At 40.4% G+C, this 24722-nt stretch overlaps 1 pseudogene; it reads left to right on the forward strand.

Annotated features, from left to right (window-relative positions):
- Window positions 1-2142: 2142 nt before the first annotated feature.
- On the forward strand, window positions 2143-23991 carry LOC111968022 (interferon gamma receptor 1-like; annotated as a pseudogene).
- The last annotated feature ends 731 nt before the right edge of the window (window positions 23992-24722 follow it).

Genomic DNA, 24722 nt, shown 5'->3' on the forward strand with positions numbered 1-24722 from the left:
TGTATCATCAAGCTAGCTAGCTGCAACCGAGTGGCTACTACTGGCTAACACCTCTGTCCCGAAGCAAGCACCAGTTAGCCTTGAGCTAGCCTCGAGCTAGGCCCATCTGCCGGCTAGCCGAAGAGGTCTACCAGCGAATTCTTGGGCTACAATACCTCTTTTGCCAATTGGACTGGACTTTTTTTTGCCGACACAGAGCCCTGCCAATCCATCACACAACTGGTCTAAATCAGCTACAAGCTAATTAGCCATTTTTTTTGCCGCTGCTAGTAGTTTTACCTTCTGCACAGACACCAGCCCTGTTATTAGCCTGGATATTACTCACCAATTTACCAGCATCGGACTGTCTCTCGACAACAACGCCGGATTCCTGCCGTAATCCCTGAGCCACTACTTCCTCCAGACTTTCTGTCATTTCCACCACACTTAAGTTTGTGATGGAAATGACTGTGATGGAAATGACATTTCTACAGTTTCTGGAGAAAATTGACAGACAGCTTAGCATGCTTTGATGAGTATTACAGCTAGGATATCGTTCACACTAAACACATAAAATATTTTTAAAATTCTAAAATTCTACCACAAATTACAGAAATTATAGCCTGTTTGGAAATGACTGACAATTAAAATATTCTCTACACAAGCCATATTTACCCCGATTTTTCTTCAACCTCTGGACATCACATCTGGAACCACTGTTCACTGCAGCCATCTGCAGCCATCACAATATGTTACCATGGTAACTAAATGAACATTCTCTTGAAAAAACTTTATTAATGAGGAATTTGTCCTCAGTGGTGGAAATGACACCACTCCCAAAGGACAGGTATATTGTGTGTAAAAAAAACTATGTAAAGGGCATACTCACAATAAATATTGATTTGGATTTTATTTAATTGACTCTTTCTGTAGTACATAACATTATATAATGTGCAATTATTAATGTTTTCTCATAGAAAAACATAGTAGAAGCTTAAAAGTCTGGGTCAGGGACAAGGGCAAAATAGTGAAATTTAGGTATAAAATGTATCTAAAGTAGCTAAAATACTTGATAGGGAGGTGTTTTTAAAAAGTATGGGGTGATCCAGTGTGAACTTAACATACAAATATTTGTTTTATTTTTTATAAAATCCCCCAAATTGACCCGAGAACATGGAAGTGCCCGTAGTTCACCCTAATATCAAAGTCTCTGTAAGAGTGTGTGGTTTCATAGCGTAGCTTGCCACTGACAGAGAGGTAGCGGAGCAGAAGATCCGGGAGATGGCGGAGATAGGGTTCATCTAGCCATCCAACAACCCTTTGCGCCTCTGTAGTCCTAGTCAAGAAGGACGGCTCAAGGCACTTCTGTGCAGACTACAGGCAGCTGAACTATGTGACCATGAAGGATTCCTATCCCATCAAGTGCATAGATGAATACACAAGGCACAATTTTTCCTTTTGATATGTCAGTCACTCAATTAGCCATGTCAAATAACAATTGCAGGAAATTTGGTTCAAAACAGCAAACATCTCTCCACCCCATGGCAAAATGTTTATAATTGCAGGAAGTGTTATAAACTTGCAAAATGTTCTCTCTGCCCAATGACAAAATTGTATAATAGTAGAAAACGTGCTTTAAAACAGCAACATTTCCTCTACGCCACATGGCAAAATGTGTAGAATTGCAGGAAATAAACTTTGAACATTTTCTCTCCCAAGAGAGTAGTGCAACCAAATCACGCTGAGGGCCCACAAAAATAGATTCAATGATATACATCTGGTGTAATTATTGGTACCATGATTGTATTCGAAATGTGTAAGTATTTACACGAAGATTGACCACGAAGTTAGCCATTTCCCCCTTCACCAGAATGGGGGATCGGGCAAACAATGCCTGTAGTACCGCGGTCGGCCTGGAACTTCGTCTGCAATGAGAGGGTGCAGTCGTTCTGCGCTGGTTCCCTGAGTTAAGGTTAGGTTTCGGGGAGAGGAAGCTGATCCGAAATGTGGAAACTTCACTACGGCGCAAGGCGACATGGTATCACTGCACGGGAGTTTTCCTACTGCCAGTAAACGTTTGTAGCAGGCGGGTCTAATGGCTGTTACAGGAACATTTCATTGGAAGTTGCGTACTGTGTAGCCTGCCGATTGGAGCAACGTCCTGTGGTCTGGCTGTACCGGAAATGCCTCAAGTTATTTAGACAAAGAAAGGGCTCTCAAGTCATCTAAAATAGCAATAGCTTATCATATAGACATTCAAATACATTTCATATAGTTTTACATAGGACTATAGACTCGACAATAAAAAATGGTCGGGATAGGATTAGCCCACATTTCCCTGATCTTCGTTTTAAGTCAACGTCATGTCGACTCTTACGGTAAGTAATTCTTGCCCTAAAATAGTTGGCTATAAATGTTGTTTGTGATTAATCACTTGGAGCTGATGTTACTGGAAGTATTTAGTACAGTATTCCTGCTTACATTTTTCAACAACATAATGCAGGCTATAGGCCACTGTACAATATGCTAATGTTCTTGGAATTTATATTGCTATTCCAAAAGTATACTTAGTATGAAAATATGTTCTAGGATCTCTTGGCGTAACTGCTAAGGTGTTGGGGTTGACAGTAGCTGGACCTGTGTTCGAGTCCCGGTCGAGGCTACCCCCCGAATTCGCTACAATATTGTCAGTCCATGTGTTTTCTTTTATTCAGGCGGTGGACTGATACACATACCGTTGGCCTTAAACGTAGTCAGTTGTTGTCAATAAATAAGGTGCTAGTTTGCAATAAGTGGTGAGCACTGTTTATTGTCAGTTGTTTTTGCATTATATTTGTATGCCAGTAGCCTAAGTCAAGTTTTTTGTTCCTTCAACCTCAGTGGGGAATTCACTGTAGATTTCACACTTACACCACAGAGAAACATACAGTTACAGTAGACCTCTCTGTGGTCTGACACCTCTGTGATCTGACACCTCTGTGATCTGACACATGTCTAACTTCATGTGTGGGTTATTACTGTGCCCTCAGTGGTTTTTATGGAGTGGTCTAGTCTAGAGTGTTGTGCTCCACAGAACAGAGGATATTGCCTTTCTCCACTCTAAAGTAACATTTATGTTGGGAAACTAAATCCGGAAGTGTATTTCCTCAAAACAGCACAGATGCTATGTGAGGAAATGTTCAATCGTTTGTACGTGCACTACATACCATACATAATGGCCCACTGAAACATGAGTAATTCTTCTGCAATTCATTTATTAAAAACATTTTGTTATATCCAACATCCAATTATCCCCTGACAATGAGACCAGTTCCTTTCTGACTAAATACAGGCTGATATTTTCACCTTCCTCAGCTAATAGTGCCAGGCTTCTACTGCAAGTGAGATGTTATCTTCGCTGCAATCACTTACTATACCATATGCTGTGCTGGAGATTTATCAGGTTGTTTAACTTGCACACAATGCAGCCCATATCTTGAATATTTCCCAGTGAACTTAAAGCTGCACGTAGAAATGTGAGTTATAGATCTGTCATTCTCATTGAAAGCATATGGGGCGGCAGGTAGCCTAGTGGTTAGAGCATTGGGCCAGTAACCGAAAGGTTTCTAGTTTGAATCCCCTGTCGTTCTGCCCCTGAACAAGGCAGTTAATTAACCCACTGTTCCTAGGCTGTCATTGTAAATAAGAATTTGTTCTTAACTGACTTGCCTAGTTAAATAAAGGTAAAATAAATATCTAAGAAGTGGTAGATGTGCTTTGTTTCCCGTTCTTACATTTATTTTTGCGTCTTTTACTTCTGGTTTTGTACACAGTTTCAAACAGCTTTGCAATATTTTTGGTTATTGAAAATATATTTCACAGCAATTTAGATGGTACAATATTCTCTACACTATTCATTGCTTGTTTAGTCACATAAACAGAAATTCAAATCAAACTTTATTTGTCACATGCGCCGAATACAAGTGTAGACCTTACCGTGAAATGCTTACTTACAAGCCCTTAACCAACAGAAGAGTTAAGAAAATATTTACCAAATAAACTAAAGCAAAAAATTATAAAAAGTAACACAATAGCATAACAACAATGAGGCTATATACAGGGGATACCGGTACCGAGGTAATTTGTACATGTAGCAACAGTGTACAAAACAAATGGAGGGGGGGGGGGCAATGTAATAGTCCGGTGGCCATTTGATTAATTGTTCAGCAGRCTTATGGCTTGGGGGTAGAAGCTGTTAAGGAGCCTTTTGGTTCTAGACTTGGCGCTCCAGTACCGCTTGCCGTGCGGTAGCAGAGAAAACAGTCTATGACTTGGGTGACTGGAGCCTCTGACAATTTTATGAGCTTTCCTCTCACACTGCCTATGATATAAGTCCTGTATTGCAGGAAGCTTGGCCCAGTACGCACTACCCTCTGTAGCGCCTTACGGTCAGATGCCTAGCAGTTGCCATACCAGGCGGTGATGCAACCGGTCAGGATGCTCTCGAAGGTGCAGCTGTATAACTTTTTGAGGATCTGGGGACCCATGCCAAATATTTTCAGTCTCCTGACGGGGAAAAGGTTTTGTTGTGCCCTCTCCATGACTGTCTTGGTTTGTTTGGATCATGATAGATCGTTGGGGATGTGGACACCAAGGAACTTGAAATTAGGCAAACTATTAGAATTTTAGCATCCAGCTATCATAAACCATAATTTATTGGCATGGGAATTATTTAGATGTACATTTTTCTTGTTATTCTACGGCATACCTGCATAGAACAGTCAACATACATGTAAGCATACAGTATATATTTTTATTCCTTCTTGAAATGGAGTTGTGGGACTTTGGTGGTTCCTCAAAGACAGTACCTGCTCTTGTGAAATAACAGTGACGTGCTGCTGTGTTCTGTTGAAACTTTTCAGACGTCAGACATAATGATCCCCAGAGTCATTTGTAGAAAGAAAAAAACATTGTTTTGTGGATCTCCCCGTTACAATTTTGCTCTTAAGTCAGTTTTTATCTTTTGTTTTCCTTTAATTCCAAACTGATACAGACGATTTTGATTTACCGGTGGATTGAGTTTAACCAAATCTTTCACAAATAAGGAGCTAGGCCGATCATGAATCTGTATCTGCAATTGTGTCTAAAAAATAGTAAAGGCTGAACCGATAAGACCATGTAGAACAGGCACTATTACAGATATATTAGGTGCTATGGGATAGGGTTCAACCACCACAGGTCTGTCCGGCAAGAATAACTCCAAGATATCTTCAGAAGAGTATTCAGATAATGGTTCACCACACCACACTACTTTGTAAAAGTGAGAGTGTATAAAAGGGGTTCTATGGAAAGAATAGAAAGGAATAACCATGATTGTAAGGTTACATACAATATTCAGGCCCAGTAAACTGTAGAGGTATACAGGTAGCCTAGTGGTTAGAGCGTTGGGCTAGTAACCAAAAGGTTGCTGGATTGAATCCCTGTGCTGACAAGGTAAAAGTATGTCGTTCTACCCCTGAACAAGGCAGTTAACCCACTGTTCTCCTTTTGTGGCCGTCATTGTAAATAAGAATTTGTTCTTAACTGACTTGCCTAGTTAAATAAAGGTTAAAAAAAATACACTGAGTTTACAAAACATTAAGAACATCTGCTCTTTCCTTGACAGTCTGACCAGCTGAATCCAGATGAAAGCTATGATCCTTTATTGATGTCACTTGTTAAATCCACTTCAGTCAGTGCCAATGAAGGGGAGGAGACAGGTTAAAGAAGGATTTTTAAGCCTTGAGACAATTGAGACATGGATTATGTGTGCCATTCAGGCAATATATAAGATTTAAGTGCCTTTGAACAGGATATTGACACAAACCAGGCTCACCGGTTTGTGTCAAGAACTGCAATGCTGCTGGATTTATCACAGTTTCCTCTGTGTATCAAGAATGGTCCACCACCCAAAGGACATACAGCCAACTTGTCACAAGTGTGGGAAGCATTGGAGTCAACATGGGTCAGCATCCTTGTGGAACACTTTCGACACCTTGTAGAGTCCATGCCATGACAAATTGAGCCTGTTCTGAGGGCAAAAGGGGGGGTGCAACTAAATATTAGGAAGGTGTTCCTAATGTTTGGTATACTCAGTGTACATGCTATTATCTATGTCTATAACGTACTAGTATTAACAGAATATATATCCTAAACAATGCAGATGGCACACAGCATAAATGAGCGATGCATGACTGGCTAAATAACTACACTGCCTTAGCAACACACAATTAAAGAGCAATGTCATGTACAATACTTAGACACTTAGATGCACACGCTAACACAAGTACCGATAAACTTGAGGTACAGTTCAACGAGTCCAGTCACTTCTGACCGAGATCTCACTCAGAAGACAGGAGCGGGGTTCAGTGAGGTGCATGGGGAATGACAGACTGTGATTGGCTGATACAAGTGGGGTTTCTTATAGCTACCACTAATGAGAAAATAAGGGGTGTTGGCTCAGTTTCTGTCACAACACTGATTGTACAGATTAGATTACATCCATGGTTGTGACTATTGAGACTGATCACGGTCCTGTTATGTTTGGAAATTAATACTGTTTGTCTTGTCTTCCCAGTTGTAGGCCTAGGCCTACAGTACATGGTGTTTCTGTTGTTGAAGTGAAAGCATTGCAAATGTATCAGTGGAATCACTGTCAAGTGAACTGCAAAGACAAGATGTCAGGAGCAATTCAGAAAAGAACTGAATATACTGGGGTGCAATTTTGTATACAACATCATTTAATGTATCAGTTTTTGTGCATTTGTGAAATCGGCAGGACATTTCAATATTTACCTTGGGGTATGTGCTGTAGTGGTCTACATCCTGATTTGTTGATAGGCTTTTGATTCAGAAGACAGGACGGTGAACAGACCATGACTCCTCATAGTGTGTGTTTAAGACACCTTCAATAGAGTATACTGGTTTTGCAAGTATTTGGATAAACTGAAAAGCTAATGATATCATTACTATCACAAACTATGCAATTAATATTTGGTGCCCTTCATCATCTCAAAAAGCCCAAAGCAGCTGTATTCGATGTCTTAAAGTATGACAGAATGCAGAATAGTTATAATAGATGTCATAAATGATATAGAGCGTATTCTTGTGTGTTAAGATGTTCATGGTAGGCCTGAAGGCCAATCAAGATTGATTAAATTAAATCATCTTTATCTTTATTAAGTCTCGTGACTTTACTTTCATTAATCTAATTACTGTTACTTATCTAATCAACTAACTATATTTAATTGTTACCCGATTTAAATTAATCATGTAACAATTAACTCATTAGGAATTGGGGCACCACGAGAGCCGTTCTTTAAAGAGCCCGAATTAAACTCTAAAGGTCTTAACCTATCACATCCATAAAGTCAACTTATTAATCATAACCACGCATCATATTCATTCTGAACAGTCTTAACCTCCTGCATCTGCAAAAACCCCAGCCTTACTTAAGATTCAGTACTACACAAATTGGTTTAATTATTTATTTACTAGCTAACTAAATGGTAACACAGGATAAACATGCACACTTAATACATTAGAAACAGGTCCCTAGCGGACTGACACAATATGGCAGCTTGTTACAAAAGACATGGAGAGGGACAGAGACATAACACTTTGCTACATTTAGAAACTACTCTCACAGTAATCATATACTTTACACACGCACCGCCGCCCGTTTGGAGTAAGAAATCATTAATGTATTTACGTGTAAATGTCTTGGTTCGCCATGTATCTCTGTCGGAACCAGGCCGCCTTGGAAAGGTAATTGGACCTTTTTGCGGCAAGCTTGTAAGGCTCTGTTATGAGAATTTAGTTCTCAGTTGTTCATAATACCCAATTGAAATAATTACTCAGCCTGAAACCCAGAATTTGTAAGAAACTGGTTGAAATGATTCAGACGGAGGCCCAGTCACAATAGTCAGAAAATGTATTTACGAGAGCGCTCTGCTGTGCATATACAAAGATGTTATTTTTATACCATTCCTACGCACATACATACACACTAAACTTTGGATTCTCTCTTTCTCTCCTGGAGTCTCACCAAAGTTTATTACCACACAGCTGACAGTTCCAGTCCCCTCCAGATACGGGAAATCTGGAGGGGCTCTCCATGTCTTCATCTTATCTCCCCAGAGTTATAGCCGGGTCGGTTCAAACATAGTTTAATGATCCACTTTGTTTTCTTTAGGCACACACATACCTTCCCATGTACATGCTACATAACCTCTTTCTTATTAACTAACATTATTTATCAATACAGAAAAACAGGGTAGAATTCAATTAGTTATAGTTAAATGTATACATCATTTAGTCATTATTCATAAAATTCATAACAGGCTCTGATTGTCCAAAATAGGTTCCCCACCCGTCTCCTACTGTTGCTCTCCTCTGCCGTCGCCCGGCATCCGGCGACCCGTTGTGTAGTCCTGAACAGAACTACAGAGCTCATTTATACTTCCACTTTCTCTGGAAGATAATTATTTTAAGATAGGCTAGACAGCCGTGTCAATGGTTCTCAGTGGGGTGATGAGAGTAGCGTACTACGGTGATTTGAGAAGAGTAGTAGAATTGTCCCGCGTTGAGATTTCAGATTTTGAACCACTTTGGACGTGAGCTGCCTCTCAATGCCTCTCTGGTCTGATATGTTAATTCTTAACCTATCGTTTTATACAGTTCGTTCAAAAGGGGTGGGTCTTGAGGCTGACACGCTCTCTGACCTCACTCAAGTGGGCGGTGACTACTTACTTGTACAAAGTCATCGAAACAATTTCCTCTTATAGTTTCTAAGATCACATCCCTCTCAAAAACACTTTCAGAATTTTAAATATTTCATACACAACGTAGAAGATAACTTCATACATGTAGTGTATACTTTTCAAGTTACAGTATTTCCTTTAACATTTTTAATGACATCCCAAAATAACAACCAAAATAACATTATTATTCGTTAGATCGCCTTTAACCATTCCCCACGCTCTGTTAGAAATATTGTTCCAGTATTCGCTTTAGAACGTGTAGAGTTTTTAACTCAACAATGAAATTAAACACAGACTACCCTTGCTAATCAGGAGACTCTCGGGAATGTTTTGGTGGACTGTCAATACAATTGCTCCACCAGGACCTGGTACGATCAAGTTTGTAGCATGGCTAGCATGGATGGCTCTGATTATGCACTGTTAGCTTGAAGTCAAAGCTACAAAACACTTTTGGAGCTAACTAGTGCTTTCAAATTGTATTCTGATGTTGACAGCAGGTGATAGTTATATTCATTACATAGCTCACTCAGCTAGATAACATACAGTACCAGTCAAATGTTTAGACACACCTACAGTTGAAGTCGGAAGTTTACATACACTTAGGTTGGAGTCATGAAAAATTGTTTTTCAACCACTCCACAAATTTCTTGTTAACAAACTATAGTTTTGGCAAGTCGGTTAGGACATCTACTTTGTGCATGACACAAGTCATTTTTCTAAATATTGTTTACAGACAGATTATTTCACTTATAATTCACTGTATCACAATTCCAGTGGGTCAGAAGTTGACTCTGCCTTTAACAGCTTGGTATATTCCAGAAAATTATGTCATGGCTTTAGAAGCTTCTGATAGGCTAATTGACATGATGTGTGTCAATTGGATATGTACCTGTGGATGTATTTCAAGGTCTACCTTCAAACGCAGTGCCTCTTTGCTTGACATCATGGGAAAATGAAAAGAAATCAGCCAAGACCTCAGAAAAAAAATTGTAGAACTCCACAAGTCTGGTTCATCCTTGGGAGCATTTTCCAAACGCCTGAAGGTACCATATTCATCTGTACAAACAATAGTATGCAAGAATAAACACCATGGGAACACGCAGCCGTCATACCGCTCAGGAAGGAGTCTCCTAGAGATTGACGTACTTTGGTGCGAAAAGTGCAAATCAATCCCAGAACAACAGCAAAGGCCCTTGTGAAGATGCTGGAGGAAACAGGTACAACAATATCTATATCCACAGTGAAATGAGCCCTATATCGACATAACCTGAAAGGCCGCTCAGCAAGGAAGAACCCACCGCTCCAAAACCGCCATAAAAAAGCCAGACTATGGTTTGCAACTGCACATGGGGAAAAAGATTGTACTTTTTGGAGAAACGTCCTCTGGTCTGATGAAACAAAAATAGAACTGTTTGGCCATAATGACCATCGTTATGTTTGGAGGAAAAAGGGGGAGGCTTGCAAGCCGAAGAACACCATTCCAACTGTGAAGCACGGGGGTGGCAGCATCATGTTGTTGGGGTGCTTTGCTGCAGGAGGGACTGGTGCAAAAATTATGTGGATATATTGAAGCAACATCTCAAGACATCAGTCAGGAAGTTAAAGRTTGGTCGCAAATGGGTCTTCCAAATGGACAATGACCCCAAGCATACTTCCAAAGTTGTGGCAAAATGGCTTAAGGACAACAAAGTCAAGGTATTGGAGTGGCCATCACAAAGCCCTGACCTCAATCCTATAGAAAATTTGTGGGCAGAACTGAAAAAGCGTGTGCAAGCAAGGAGGCCTACAATCCTGACTCAGTTACACCAGTTTTGTAAGGAGGAATAGGCCAAAATTCACCCAACTTATTGTGGGAAGCTTGTGGAAGGCTCCCCAAAACATTTGACCCAAGTTAAACAATTTAAAGGCAATGCTACCAAATACTAATTGAGTGTATGTAAACGTCTGACCCACTGGGAATGTGATGAAAGAAATGAAAGCTGAAATAAATCATTCTCTCTACTATTATTCTGACATTTCACATTCTTAAAATAAATGGGTGATCCTAACTGACCTTAGACAGGGAATTTTTACAAGGATTAAATGTCAGGAATTGTGAAAAACTGAGTTTAAATGTATTTGGCTAAGGTGTATGTAAACTTCCAACTTCAACTGTACTCATTCAAGGGTCTTTCTTTATTTTTACTATTTTCTACATTGTAGAATAATACTGAAGACATCCAAACTATCAAATAGCACATATGGAATCATGTAGTAACCAAAAAATTGTTAAACATTTGAGATTCTTCAAAGTATCCACCCTTTGTCTTGATGACAGCTTTGCACACTCTTGGCATACTCTCAACCAGCTTCATGAGGTAGTCACGTGGAATGCATTTCAATTAACAGCTGTGTCTTGTTAAATGTTATTTTGTGGAATTTCTTTCCTTCTTAATGTGTTTGAGCCAATCAGTTGAGTTGTGACAAGGTAAGGGTGGTATACAGAAGATAGCCCTATTTAGTAAAAGACCAAGTCCATACTATGGTAAGAACAGCTCAAATAAGCAAAGAGAAACGACAGTCAATCATTACTTTAACTTCTTATGGCTGAGATCCAGTTAACGGGATCGACTTGACAACAGCCAGTGAAAGTGCAGGGCGCCAAATTCAAACAACAGAAATCTCATAATTAAAATTCCTCAAACATACAAGTATTTTACACCATTTTAAAGATAAACTTGTTCTAAATCCAGCCACAGTGTCCAATTTCAAAAAGGCTTTACGATGAAAGCACACCAAACGATTATGTTAGGTCAGTACCTAGTCACAGAAAAACACAGCCATTTTTCCAGCCAAAGAGAGGAGTCACAAAAAGCCTAAATAGAGATAGAATTAATCACTAAACTTTGATGATCTTCATCAGATGACACTCATAGGACTTCATGTTACACAATACATGTATGTCTTGTTCGATAAAGTTCATATTTATATCCAAATATCTTAGTTTACATTGGTGCGTTATGTTCAGTAATGTTTTGCCTACAAAACATCCAGTGATTTTGCAGAGAGCCACATCAATTTACAGAAATACTCATAATAAACATTGATAAAAGATACAAGTATTACACATGGAACTTTAGATAAACTTCTCCTTAATGCAACCGCTTTGTCAGATTTCAAAAAAACTTTACGGAAAAAGCACACCATGCAATAATCTGAGTACAGCGCTCAGAGTCCAAACAGGCCATACAGATATCCGCCATGTTGTGGAGTCAACAGAAGTCAGAAATAGTATTATAAATATTCACTTTGATGATCTTCATCAGAATGCACTCCCAGGAATCCCAGTTCCACAATAAATGTTTGTTTTGTTCGATAACGTCCATAATTTATGTCCAAATACCTGTTTGCGCGTTTAGTTCCAAAGCAGGTCAGACAAAGTCAAAAAATTCCATTACAGTTCGTAGAAACATGTCAAACGATGTATAGAATCAATCTTTAGGATGTTTTTAACATAAATCAATAATGTTTCAACCGGAGAATTCCTTTGTCTTCAGAAATGCGATGGAACGCAGGTCGCTCTCACGGGAGAACGCGTGGTCAGCTCATGCCAAACACCTGACTCAGAGCTCTCCTTCCCTCATTCTTCACAGTAGAAGCATCAAACAAGGTTCTAAAGACTGTTGACATCCAGTGGAAGCCTCAGGAAGTGCAATATGACCCCAAAGACACTGTATATTGGATAGGCAAACCTACAAACCTCAGATTTCCCCCTTCCTGGTTGGATTTCTTCTCAGGTTTTTGCCTGCCATATGAGTTCTGTTATACTCACAGACATCATTCAAACAGTTTTAGAGACTTCAGAGATTAGTATATTTCTATCCAAATATACTAATCATATGCATATCTTAGCTTCTGGGACTGAGTAGCAGGCAGTTTACTCTGGGCACCTTATTCATCCAAGCTACTCAATACTGCCCCCAATCATAAGAAGTTAAGACATGAACGGCAGTCAATACGGAAAATGTCAAGAACTTGAAGTTTCTTCAAGTGCAGTCGCAAAAACCATCAAGCGCTATGATGAAACTGGCTCTCATGAGAAACTCCACAGGAATGGAAGACCCAGAGTTACCTCTGCTGCAGAGAATAAGTTCATTAGAGTTACCAGCCTCAGAAATTGCAGCCCAAATAAATGCTTCAGAGTTCAAGTAACAGACACATTTCAACATCAACTGTTCAGAGGAGACTGCGTGAATCAAGCCTTCATGGTCGATATTGCTGCAAAGAAACCACTACTAAAGGACACCAATAAGAAGAAGTGACTTGCTTGGGCCAAGAAACACGAGCAATGGACATTAGATTGGTGGAAATCTGTCATTTGGTCTGATGGGTCCAAATTTGAGATTTTGGGTTCCAACCACCGCGTGTTTGTGAGACTCAGAGTAGGTGAACGGATTATCTCTGCATGTGTGGTTCCCACGGTGAAGCATGGAGTAGGAGGTATAATGGTGTGGGGGTGCTTTACTGGTTACACTGTCAGTAATTTATTTAGAATTCAAGGCACACTTAACCAGCATGGCTACCACAGCATTCTGCAGTGATACACCATCGCATCTGGTTTGCACTTAGTTCCACTATCATTTGTTTTTCAACAGGACAATGACACAACACACCTCCAGGCTGTGTAAGAGCTATTTGACCAAGAAGGAGAGTGATGGAGTGCAGCATCAGATGACCTGGCCTCCACAATCACCTGACCTCAACCCATTTGAGATGGTTTGGGATGAGTTGGACCTCAGAGTGAAGGAAAAGCAGCCAACAAGTGCTCAGCACAAGTGGGAACTCCTTCAAGACTGTTGTAAAAGCATTCCTCATTAAGCTGGTTGAGAGAATGCTAAGAGTGTGCAAAGCTGTCATCAAGGCAAAGAGTGGCTACTTTGAAGAATCTAAAATATAAACTATATTTTGATTTGTTCAACACCTTTTTGGTTACAACATTATTCCATATACAGTGGGGCAAAAAAGTATTTAGTCAGCCACCAATTGTGCAAGTTCTCCCACTTAAAAAGATGAGAGAGGCCTGTAATTTCCATCATAGGTACACTTCAACTATGACAGACAAATTGAGAAAAAAAATCCAGAAAATCACATTGTAGGATTTTTAATGAATTTATTTGCAAATTATGGTGGAAAATAAGTATTTGGTCACCTACAAACAAGCAAGATTTCTGACCTGTAACTTCTTCTTCTGTAAGAGGCTCCTCTGTCCTCCACTCGTTACCTGTATTAATGGCCCCTGTTTGAACTTGTTATCAGTATAAAAGACACCTGTCCACAACCTCAAACCTGTCTCTTATACACATCTAGATGTGTATAAGAGACAGTTGTAGACCTGCACCAGGCTGGGAAGACTGAATCTGCAATAGGTAAGCAGCTTGGTTTGAAGAAATCAACTGTGGGAGCAATTATTAGGAAATGGAAGACATACAAGACCACTGATAATCTCCCTCGATCTGGGGCTCCACGCAAGATCTCACCCCGTGGGGTCAAAATGATCACAAGAACGGTGAGCAAAAATCCCAGAACCACACGGGGGGACCTAGTGAATGACCTGCAGAGAGCTGGGACCAAAGTAACAAAGCCTACCATCAGTAACACACTACGCCGCCAGGGACTCAAATCCTGCAGTGCCAGACGTGTCCCCATGCTTAAGCCAGTACATGTCCAGGCCCGTCTGAAGTTTGCTAGAGAGCATTTGGATGATCCAGAAGAAGATTGGGAGAATGTCATATGGTCAGATGAAACCAAAATAGAACTTTTTGGTAAAAACTCAACTCGTCGTGTTRGGAGGACAAAGAATGCTGAGTTGCATCCAAAGAACACCATACCTACTGTGAAGCATGGGGGTGGAAACATCATGCTTTGGGGCTGTTTTTCTGCAAAGGGACCAGGACGACTGATCCGTGTAAAGGAAAGAATGAATGGGGCCATGTATCGTGAGATTGAGTGAAAACCTCCTTCCATCAGCAAGGGCATTGAAGATGAAACGTGGCTGGGTCTTTCAGCATGACAATGATCCCAAACACACCGCCCGGGCAACGAAGGAGTGGCTTCGTAAGAAGCATTTCAAGGTCCTGGAGTGGCCTAGCCAGTCTCCAGATCTCAACCCCATAGAAAATCTTTGGAGGGAGTTGAAAAACTGTGTTGCCCAGCAACAGTCCCAAAACATCACTGCTCTAGAGGAGATCTGCATGGAGGAATGGGCCAAAATACCAGCAACAGTGTGTGAAAACCTTGTGAAGACTTACAGAAAACGTTTGACCTCTGTCATTGCCAACAAAGGGTATATAACAAAMTATTGAGATAAACTTTTGTTATTGACCAAATATTTATTTTCCACCATAATTTGCAAATAAATTCATAAAAAATCCTACAATGTGATTTTCTGGATTTTCTTTTCTCATTTTGTCTGTCATAGTTGAAGTGTACCTATGATGAAAATTACAGGCCTCTCTCATCTTTTTAAGTGGGAGAACTTGCACAATTGCTGGCTGACTAAATACTTTTTTGCCCCACTGTATGTTATATCATAGTTTTAATGTATTTACTATTATTCTACAATGTAGAAAATAGTAAAAATGAAAATAAAATAAACCCTTGAATGAGTAGGTGTGTCCAAACTTTTGACTGGTACTGTACATTTAGAGAAAACAAGTTATATTAACTGGTTAGCTAGCTAGCTAGCGTTAGCAGCATTTCAATGGTGGCCAACGATACTGAGAGCTAGCAAATAATAATTTGTAGTATAATTTAAGAATCGAAAAATACTAAATTTCAGGAATCACTGTCGCATGTACCCCTGGTGCACTGTTAAATCATTTAGCCATTAATTTGTTGTCTTTTTTAAAAGAAAACTCTACTTTTGCCATTGGCTTCCATTCTTTTTTAAACGAGAGCTTGTCCAAGGATGTCAGACACGAGCTTGGTTAGAGACGGTTGCTATCCAACGGAGCACTGCAATTGGTTGCCCAATATTCTAGGGCAGACCTTGGCAATGGGTCAATTGGAATTAATGGCAGTAGAGGCATATTGCTGATTTTATTTTTGCAGGAAAATTAAAGTAAGGCACGTGATATCAGAAATGTTGTAATAGAGTGAATGTCAGTATACAGTATCAGTTCTCTGTTTGACAAGTAGTATGGAGCTGCAGCTTGCAGTATTGCTTTTTCACCATTTGTAATGTATTCCATGTGAATATGGTGATGTTTTTCCCCCATTTAGATCAATTAACCATCTAAATAGTTTGTAATTATTTGCTAATTATTTTTTTGAAAGTACCAGGTTTTGCCCACTAGATGCTGCTGTTCCTGGTACTGCCAGAATGTTCTTTTATCCATTTTGCTGGTTTATTAAATTAATCACAACATTCTTTTTGCGACAACCCTAATAAAATAATACAATTATAAACCATTACATGGCAGTCATATGTTTTTCAATAAAATTATTAGAATCTCAATATGTGATTAGGGACATTTACCATTAAACCCAACCCAACTCAAGAACATTATTACCATTGCAAAACACCATTCAGTGTTTAAAAAAAAACTTTTACCATTGAAACCATTAGAACTGCTGTAGCCTAATGGTTTGCTTGTTCACCTGGAAGGGTCTAACTAATCTAGACCTTTTTGAAGAGAATAAACCACACATAGAGGGCCGTTTCCTGGACACAAATTAAGCCTAAAAGAATTACAAACTGAATTGCTTTCAGTAGGACTGGCTAAAATTGTGAGGATGACCATACAATCTATTTTCATCATGAGCAAAAGCTATTGGTTTTCTACCCAAATTTGATTAATTTAATAAACACGAGACCAGCCACATGGGCATCTAGTGGGCAAAACTTTGTAATTTCACACTAATTTATGGTAAATAATTCAAGCAACTTCAGAGGCTAATTACTTTGAACAGGAGGGAAAAAATATCACCAGATTCACAGGTCTCTAATGGATGAATTACAAAGGATGAAGAAGCAATACTCCAAGCAGCAGCTCCATACTACTTGTCAAACATAGAGAACCGATACTGTATACTGGCTGTTTGGGTGCGGTGTGGAGGGTACGTGGGTGGCTTTTGATCAGTTTATTGGATTCTTCATGCCTTACTCATTGTTAGTAAAACTTATGGTCCAAATCGGTTGTTTAATACTACATTTATTAAAGATTATATGAAACATATAAATTAAAATGGCCAATTTGGGTGCAATCAATTGGCCTAATTTCTCAGAGATCAAATTATAGGAATTCTAATTTTCTGTTTCTAACTACAGAAAGGATTTCAGAACAATCTGAGATGGTGTGTGTCAATCCTCTTTCTTGTGCTTTTTGAGGTGTAATGACTCATCTGTATTCTTCAGATACTGTTTACAGCAGGGTTCCGCAATAGGTGGCCTGCGGGACAAATTATTTGACCCCCCCCCAAGTTTTCTGAGCAAAAATAATAATAATAATACAAAAATAATAATAATGAATAACAATGTTTTGTTATTGGAAATAAGACTGTAAAATCACCAATTTAGGAAATCTGTTCCCAAGTATCCCCACGCATAAATAGAGAGGCATATGTGATTGTATCCCAATGTAATCAAGGTTTGAATCATGATTCTGTTTTTGTTAAATAATGTATCTGTTTTTTTGTGTTCTTGAGGTCAATTTGCAGTCTACAAATTATTTATAACTATGTTCTGGTCCCCTTAACATCCGCTCAAGAAAACATTGGCCCACCGCTGACTGTAATTGGGGACCCCTGGTATACAGGTTATTGTTTCAACATCACTTGGATAGATTTAATTGCTAGTATGTTATGCTGTTAGATATATTATAAACTGGGTGGTTCCAGCCCTGAATGCTGATTGGCTCCCAATTACCTTTCCTTCTTACATCAGCTGATATCTCAAAGTGCTGTACAGAAACCCAGCCTAAAACACCAAGCAATGCAGGTGTAGAAGCACGGTGGCTAGGAAAAACTCCCTAGAAAGGCCAGAACCTAGGAAGAAACCTAGAGAGGAACCAGGCTATGAGGGGTGGCCAGTCCTCTTCTGGCTGTGCTGGGTGGAGATTATAACAGAACATGGCCAAGATGTTCAAATATGACCAACAGGGTCAAATAATAATAATCACAGTGGTTGTCGAGGGTGCAACAGGTCAGCACCTCAGGAGTAAATGTCAGTTGGCTTTTCGTAGCCGATCACATTCAGAGTATCTCTACCGCTCCTGCTGTCTCTAGAGAGTTGACTGCAAGGAGTCATCAGGCCAGGTAGTCCTGAGTGTGAATGTGTGAGAGAGTGAGAGATAGAACTTAAATTCACACAGGACAAGACAGGAGAAATACTCCAGATATAACATATAACATAGCCTCCAGTATTTTATGTGTCGGGGGGCTGAGACAGGAGGGGTCGGGAAACACTGTGGCCCCATCCGACGATACCCCCGGACAGGGCCTAACAGGCAGGATATAACCCCACCCACTTTGCCAAAGCACAGCCCCCACACCACTAGAGGGATATCTTAACCACCAACTTACCAGTATATGGCCAATATAGCAAGGCTAATGGCTGGATCCAGGCACTCCGGGATGCGTCGTGCATAAGAACAGCCCTTAGCAATAGTATATTGGCCATATACCACACCCCCTCGTGCCTTATTGCTTAATTATAGCACAGTTTTAGAAACGGATTCTGACTGACTTTATACTATTTTGTCCTACAGTTCCTCCTCCCGTCAACGTGAGCCTCATGTGCCACAATTTTCAAAATGTGATCTATTGGAACTACAGTGAACCATCTCTGCAGCCACAGTTCAATGTGGAAATGACAAGAAAATATTCTGGGTAGGTGCTGCAGCATATTGGTTGCTTAATCTCTCACCAAATAGGGCCTATGTTATCCAATGTAGGTTATATAGCTAGTGAATATTAAGTCTTTCTTGCCACAATTTCAAGTAGAAATTGGAAAATTGACATGCACTGTCAGACCCATACAAATGTAAAGTCCTGTCAACAGTTCTTTGTCAGCTTCTCCATTGTAATTGTGAACTAACATTTCAGTCCAAATCAGAGGTTGCCATTAACCCACAACAATTGTTTTCCTCTATCTTTCAGTGCTGCCTTGGTTTGTTCAAACACTTCCCTCTACCACTGCGATGTCTCCTCATTTACCAAAGTAATACTAGAGGGCTACCGTTTCATATTGACTGCTGTTGTTGGACAGAATACCAATTCCTCCGAAATTTCATTCACCTACGATGATACAGTGGATCCAGACCTGTTGGATGMACAGTGTAAGTTCTCACACTGAGCTAACCAATAGGCAAATTATGGGAACAATGTTATACAGTATGTAGTGATTGACAACTAGAATTGAGGTAGTATCTTGAAAGGGTTTGTAAGTACACTGTATGCACTGCAGCACATGTAGCATTTCTTTGTTGATCTGACCACACAATGTTCAGAGGCGGGAGATTTTGAACATATTTACTGACCTCAGATTTTTTCACAAAGTAATAGTCTTTTGTGTTTTTTAGGCTCATTGGATTTCCCACCTGTCAACATCTCTGCTGTATCCGATCAAATGATCAAAGTTCAATTCATTCACCCGTTTCACATCTACAAACATGCCATCATCAAAGATGAAAGACCGGATCATAAGGAATTTGATTACATGGTTATCACAGAATATCACTTGGTAAGAACTGACAGAAAATGATGACTTCAAAATGACTGGGGAACACTTGTAGAACACTTGTAGAAGCTGAGTTGAAGTCGAAGTTTACATACATTTAGGTTGGAGTCATAAAATTTGTTTTTCAACCACTCCACAAATGTCTTGTTAACAAACTATAGTTTTGGCAACACCATGGGACCACGCAGCCGTCATACCACTCAGGAAGGAGACACGTTCTGTCTCCTAGAGATTAACATACTTTGGTGCGAAAAGTGCAAATCAATCCCAGAACAACAGTGAAGGACCTTGTGAAGATGCAGGAGGAAACAGGTACAAAAGTATCTATATCCACGGTAAAACGAGTCCTATATCGACATAACCTGAAAGGCCGCTCAGCAAGGAAGAAGCCACTGCTCCAAAACCGACATATAAAAGCCAGACTACGGTTTTCAACTGCACATGGGGACAAAGATTGTACTTTTTGGAGAAATTATGAAACAAAAATAGAACTGTTTGGCCATCATTATGTTTGGATGAAAAGCCGAAGAACACCATCTCAACCGTGAAGCACGGGGGTGGAAGCATAATGTTGTGGGGGTGCTTTGCTGCAGGAGGGACTGGTGCACTTCACAAAATAGATGGCATCATGACGTAGGAAAATTATGTGGATATATTGAAGCAACAGCTCAAGACATCAGTCAGGAAGTTAAAGCTTGGTCACAAATGGGTCTTCCAAATGGACAATGATCCCAAGCATACTTCCAAAATTGTGGATAAAATGGCATAAGGACAATTATGTCAAGGTATTGGAGTGGCCATCACAAAGCCCTGACCTCAATCCTATAGAAAATTTCTGGGCAGAACTGAAAAAGCGTGTGCGAGCAAGGAGGCCTACAAACCTGACTCAGTTACACCAGCTCTGTCAGGAGGAATGGGCCAAAATTCACACAACTTATTGTGGGAAGCTTGTGGAAGGCTACCCAAAACATTTGACCCAAGTTAAACAATTTAAAGGCAATGCTACCAAATACTAATTGAGTGTATGTAAACTTCTGACCCACTGGGAATGTGAAGTGAAAGAAATAAAACCTGAAAGAAATCATTCTCTCTGCTATTATTCTGACATTTCACATTCTTAAAATAGGTGGTGAATCTAACTGACCTTAGACAGGGAATTTTACTTGGATTAAATGTCAGGAATTGTGAAAAACTGAGTTTAAATTGATTTGGCTAAGGTGTATGTAAACTTCCAACTTCAACTGTATCTACCTGCTGCGAATTGTTTTCACTTGCAAGCAAAGCAAGTTTTTCAAAAGGAAACACATTTATAACCTTCAAATATAAACGTTTGCATATTTATTTTTATGAACATTGTATAATATAGCCTATACACTGCTCAAAAAATTAAAGGGAACACTTAAACAACACAATGTAATCCAAGTCAATCACACTTCTGTGAAATCAAACTGTCCACTTAGGAAGCAACACTGATTGACAATAAATTTCACATGCTGTTGTGCAAATGGAATAGACAACAGGTGGAAATTATAGGCAATTAGCAAGACACCCCCAATAAAGGAGTGGTTCTGCAGGTGGTGACCACAGACCAATTCTCAGTTCCTATGCTTCCTGGCTGATGTTTTGGTCACTTTTGAATGCTGGCGGTGCTTCACTCTAGTGGTAGCATGAGACGGAGTCTACAACGCACACAAGTGGCTCAGGTAGTGCAGCTCATCCAGATGGCACATCAATGCGAGCTGTGGCAAGAAGGTTTGCTGTGTCTGTCAGCGTAGTGTCCAGAGCATGGAGGCGCTACCAGGAGACAGGCCAGTACATGAGGAGACGTGGAGGAGGCCGTAGGAGGGCAACAACCCAGCAGCAGGACCGCTACCTCCGCCTTTGTGCAAGGAGGAGCAGGTGGAGCACTGCCAGAGCCCTGCAAAATGACCTCCAGCAGGCCACAAACGTGCATGTGTCTGCTCAAACGGTCAGAAACAGACTCCATGAGGGTGGTATGGAGGCCCGACGTCCACAGGTGGGGGTTGTCTTACAGCCCAACACCGTGCAGGACGTTTGGCATTTGCCAGAGAACACCAAGATTGGCAAATTCGCCACTGGCCCCTGTGCTCTTCACAGATGAATGCAGGTTCACCATGAGCACATGAGCACATGTGACAGAGTCTGGAGACGCCGTGGAGAACGTTCTGCTGCCTGCAACATCCTCCAGCATGACCGGTTTGGCGGTGGGTCAGTCATGGTGTGGGTGGCATTTCTTTGGGGGCCGCACAGCCCTCCATTTGCTCGCCAGAGGTAGCCTGACTGCCATTAGGTACCGAGATGAGATCCTCAGACCCCTTGTGAGACCATATGCTGGTGCGGTTGGCCCTGGGTTCCTCCTAATGCAAGACAATGCTAGACCTTCGTGGCTGGAGTGTGTCAGCAGTTCCTGCAAGAGAGGGCATTGATGCTATGGACTGGCCCGCCCGTTCCCCAGACCTGAATCCAATTGAGCACATCTGGGACATCATGTCTCGCTCCATCCACCAACGCCACGTTGCACCACAGACTGTCCAGGAGTTGGCGGATGCTTTAGGCCAGGTCTGGGAGGAGATCCCTCAGGAGACCATCCGCCACCTCATCAGGAGCATGCCCAGCGTTGTAGGGAGGTCATACAGGCACGTGGAGGCCACACACACTACTGAGCCTCATTTTGACTTGTTTTAAGGACATTACATCAAAGTTGGATCAGCCTGTAGTATGGTTTTCCACTTTAATTTTGAGTGTGACTCCAAATCCAGACCTCCATGGGTTGATAAATTTCCATTGATCATTTTTGTGTGATTTTGTTGTCAGCACATTCAACTATGTAAAGAAAAAAGTATTTAATAAGAATATTTCATTTATTCAGATCTAGGATGTGTTTGTTAGTGTTCCCTTTATTTTTTTGAGCAGTGTATATTCCTTTTTTTATTTCCCCAGAAACAACACAGCTTTGACTGCTCCTACAAGCAACAACACCATGTGTGTGAGGCTGAAATACTAGTCGATGGAGAGATGGATAGGCACTGCATCAAGATCAAGAAAAAATGAACAATGTTCATGTCTCAGCTCACCAGAACATATGCATTGAGAGGAAGCATGGGGATTCTGGTAAGACTTAATTTCCACATGATTGATACATCAAAGTCAATTAGCTCTCAGTACGTCTGTTATCGTTAGTATACATTGTAATCATTTGATAAACACATCTGCTAATATCTGATACGTGCTTTGAAAGTTATATGTGTCTGTATTGTCATATTATGGCAGATTTGATCAGCAAATGCTCAATTAGGACGCTGTACAGTTTTGAATGTGAAATCAGTTTGACTGTCAGTCTAACTGCTGGACTTGTCCCTTGTAGGTCCTAACTACACTGCCATCTACATTTGATCCCTATCGTTGCCATGGTGGTGATTGCGTTCATCGTGTGGCTTATATACAGTAAACTGAGAAGTGCTCATTCCCTCAACCAAAGATTTTGGTGTGTTCAGCCTTTCAACTGTTTGGCCTGCACTGCAGTGGATTTAGTCATAAAGCTACTACATATAGACTAGGTATAGTCATGCAGAGATAGTTTCAGGAGAGCACTTGAGTGTCAGTTCCTATTGGAGTTATCAAACTATTGATATGCTACTTCCTGTAAACACTGTCAAAACAATAGCAAATTTAAAAACATATTTCACCACAGAATGTTTGACTGAATGTTGCATATTCTCCTTCTCTGGTAGGCTTCCGTGCTGTCACATATGAGTTCAGGTGAGTCCCTTATGCACCCTGAAAGAGACATTCTGAGTGAGTTACAAACAGGTGGCTCCCCACTGCTGCCGACCCCCGTGGAATCTTTGCCAAATGACTGTGAGGGTCTCATCAGTACCCCCCAGGAAGAGGTCCTCCGTCTCCCCATTGGACTGAAGGACCAGGAGTGGAGCGGTGGGAGGTCATGTTGCCTAACGAGGGGTCAGGCTCTTCACTGCAGGTAACGAGAGAGTTGGGACTGGAGGTGAAGAGTGACTTCTCTGAGCTGTCGGACTATGACTGCCCCCATAGACCTGTGATTATTCCTGTGATAGAGGAGATGAGTCCTGGGGACACTGTTACAGGATACAAGATCTGAGTTTCTCTTAAGAGAAAGGATGGTGATTTATTTACATATGCTCAGCTCGTGCATCTACTTAACCGCACCTGAATCTGTTTGGGGGAGAGCAGGGTATTCAGTTTAGTCTTTGATTGGTTGTTCTAGGCCCACAGCCTGGAGTCCTACCAATACTTTTCCTGTTCCTTTAACTATTTAAATGGGCAGCCTATGGTGGAGATGGAGAGGATAATCAGAGGGGTAACCTGGGACTGTTGCTTACTCAGGTGAACCAGGGATAGTGAAAACCAAGTGGTCTTGAATGCTGGGAACTGCCCCATTGTAATGTTGAATTTCATTAGACCGAATTAATGCATTTCCGACAGCACATTTGTAAAAAATAAAAAGTGTTCCTCTTGTCCATTCTTTTACTGTGCCTACTTGAGTGACATGAATGTTTTCTAAGGTAGCAAGAGAATAAGGGTTGAGAGAGGAGAATGAATGATATTCATTAGGTTATTGTCTTGTGCTGTGTATATTAGTTCTCTTTGCACTTTTTACATGATTGTCATACATGTACAATGTTTCAAAATGTATTATTAGGTCCTATTATATTCAGATGACCAAGTTATACCAATGCAATTGGATTGCTGTGGTGATAATAATGTATGTTGTTATCAGTGCCTTGCTGTTTGCCCTATACCTAATTATTTAGTTTTTAATTGTGTACAATTTTGACACTATACTTTTCATACAGCTAAAATGATATATTAAAAAATGATGTTAAGGATTTTTCTATTTTGTGTGCAAACTAATTCTGTTGTACTTAATGTTTTAACTCACCTTTCCCCAATAATTTCCCTTACCTTTGTTTTTTTGTATTTTCTTTGCATAATATACAATAAAAAGCTAATTAAATGGATTATTGTAATTACTATGTTAATAAATGCAGATTTGAAAGAGCAAACAAATTGTTATCCTTGCAGGGTAGACTGAAGGACATTTATGTCAATGAAATTCTATTTCATGTCAATTAAATTCTACCGTAAAGCAGTCAGACTCTGCAGATTCTGCATTGCGAAAGAGTCCAATAATGTTGGCCTGCTTCCTACAGAGTTGCACTTAAACAGCATGATGTGCCACACCTGCT

The sequence above is a fragment of the Salvelinus sp. IW2-2015 genome, linkage group LG8 (assembly GCF_002910315.2).
Source record: "Salvelinus sp. IW2-2015 linkage group LG8, ASM291031v2, whole genome shotgun sequence".
Classification (NCBI taxonomy): Eukaryota; Metazoa; Chordata; class Actinopteri; order Salmoniformes; family Salmonidae; genus Salvelinus; species Salvelinus sp. IW2-2015.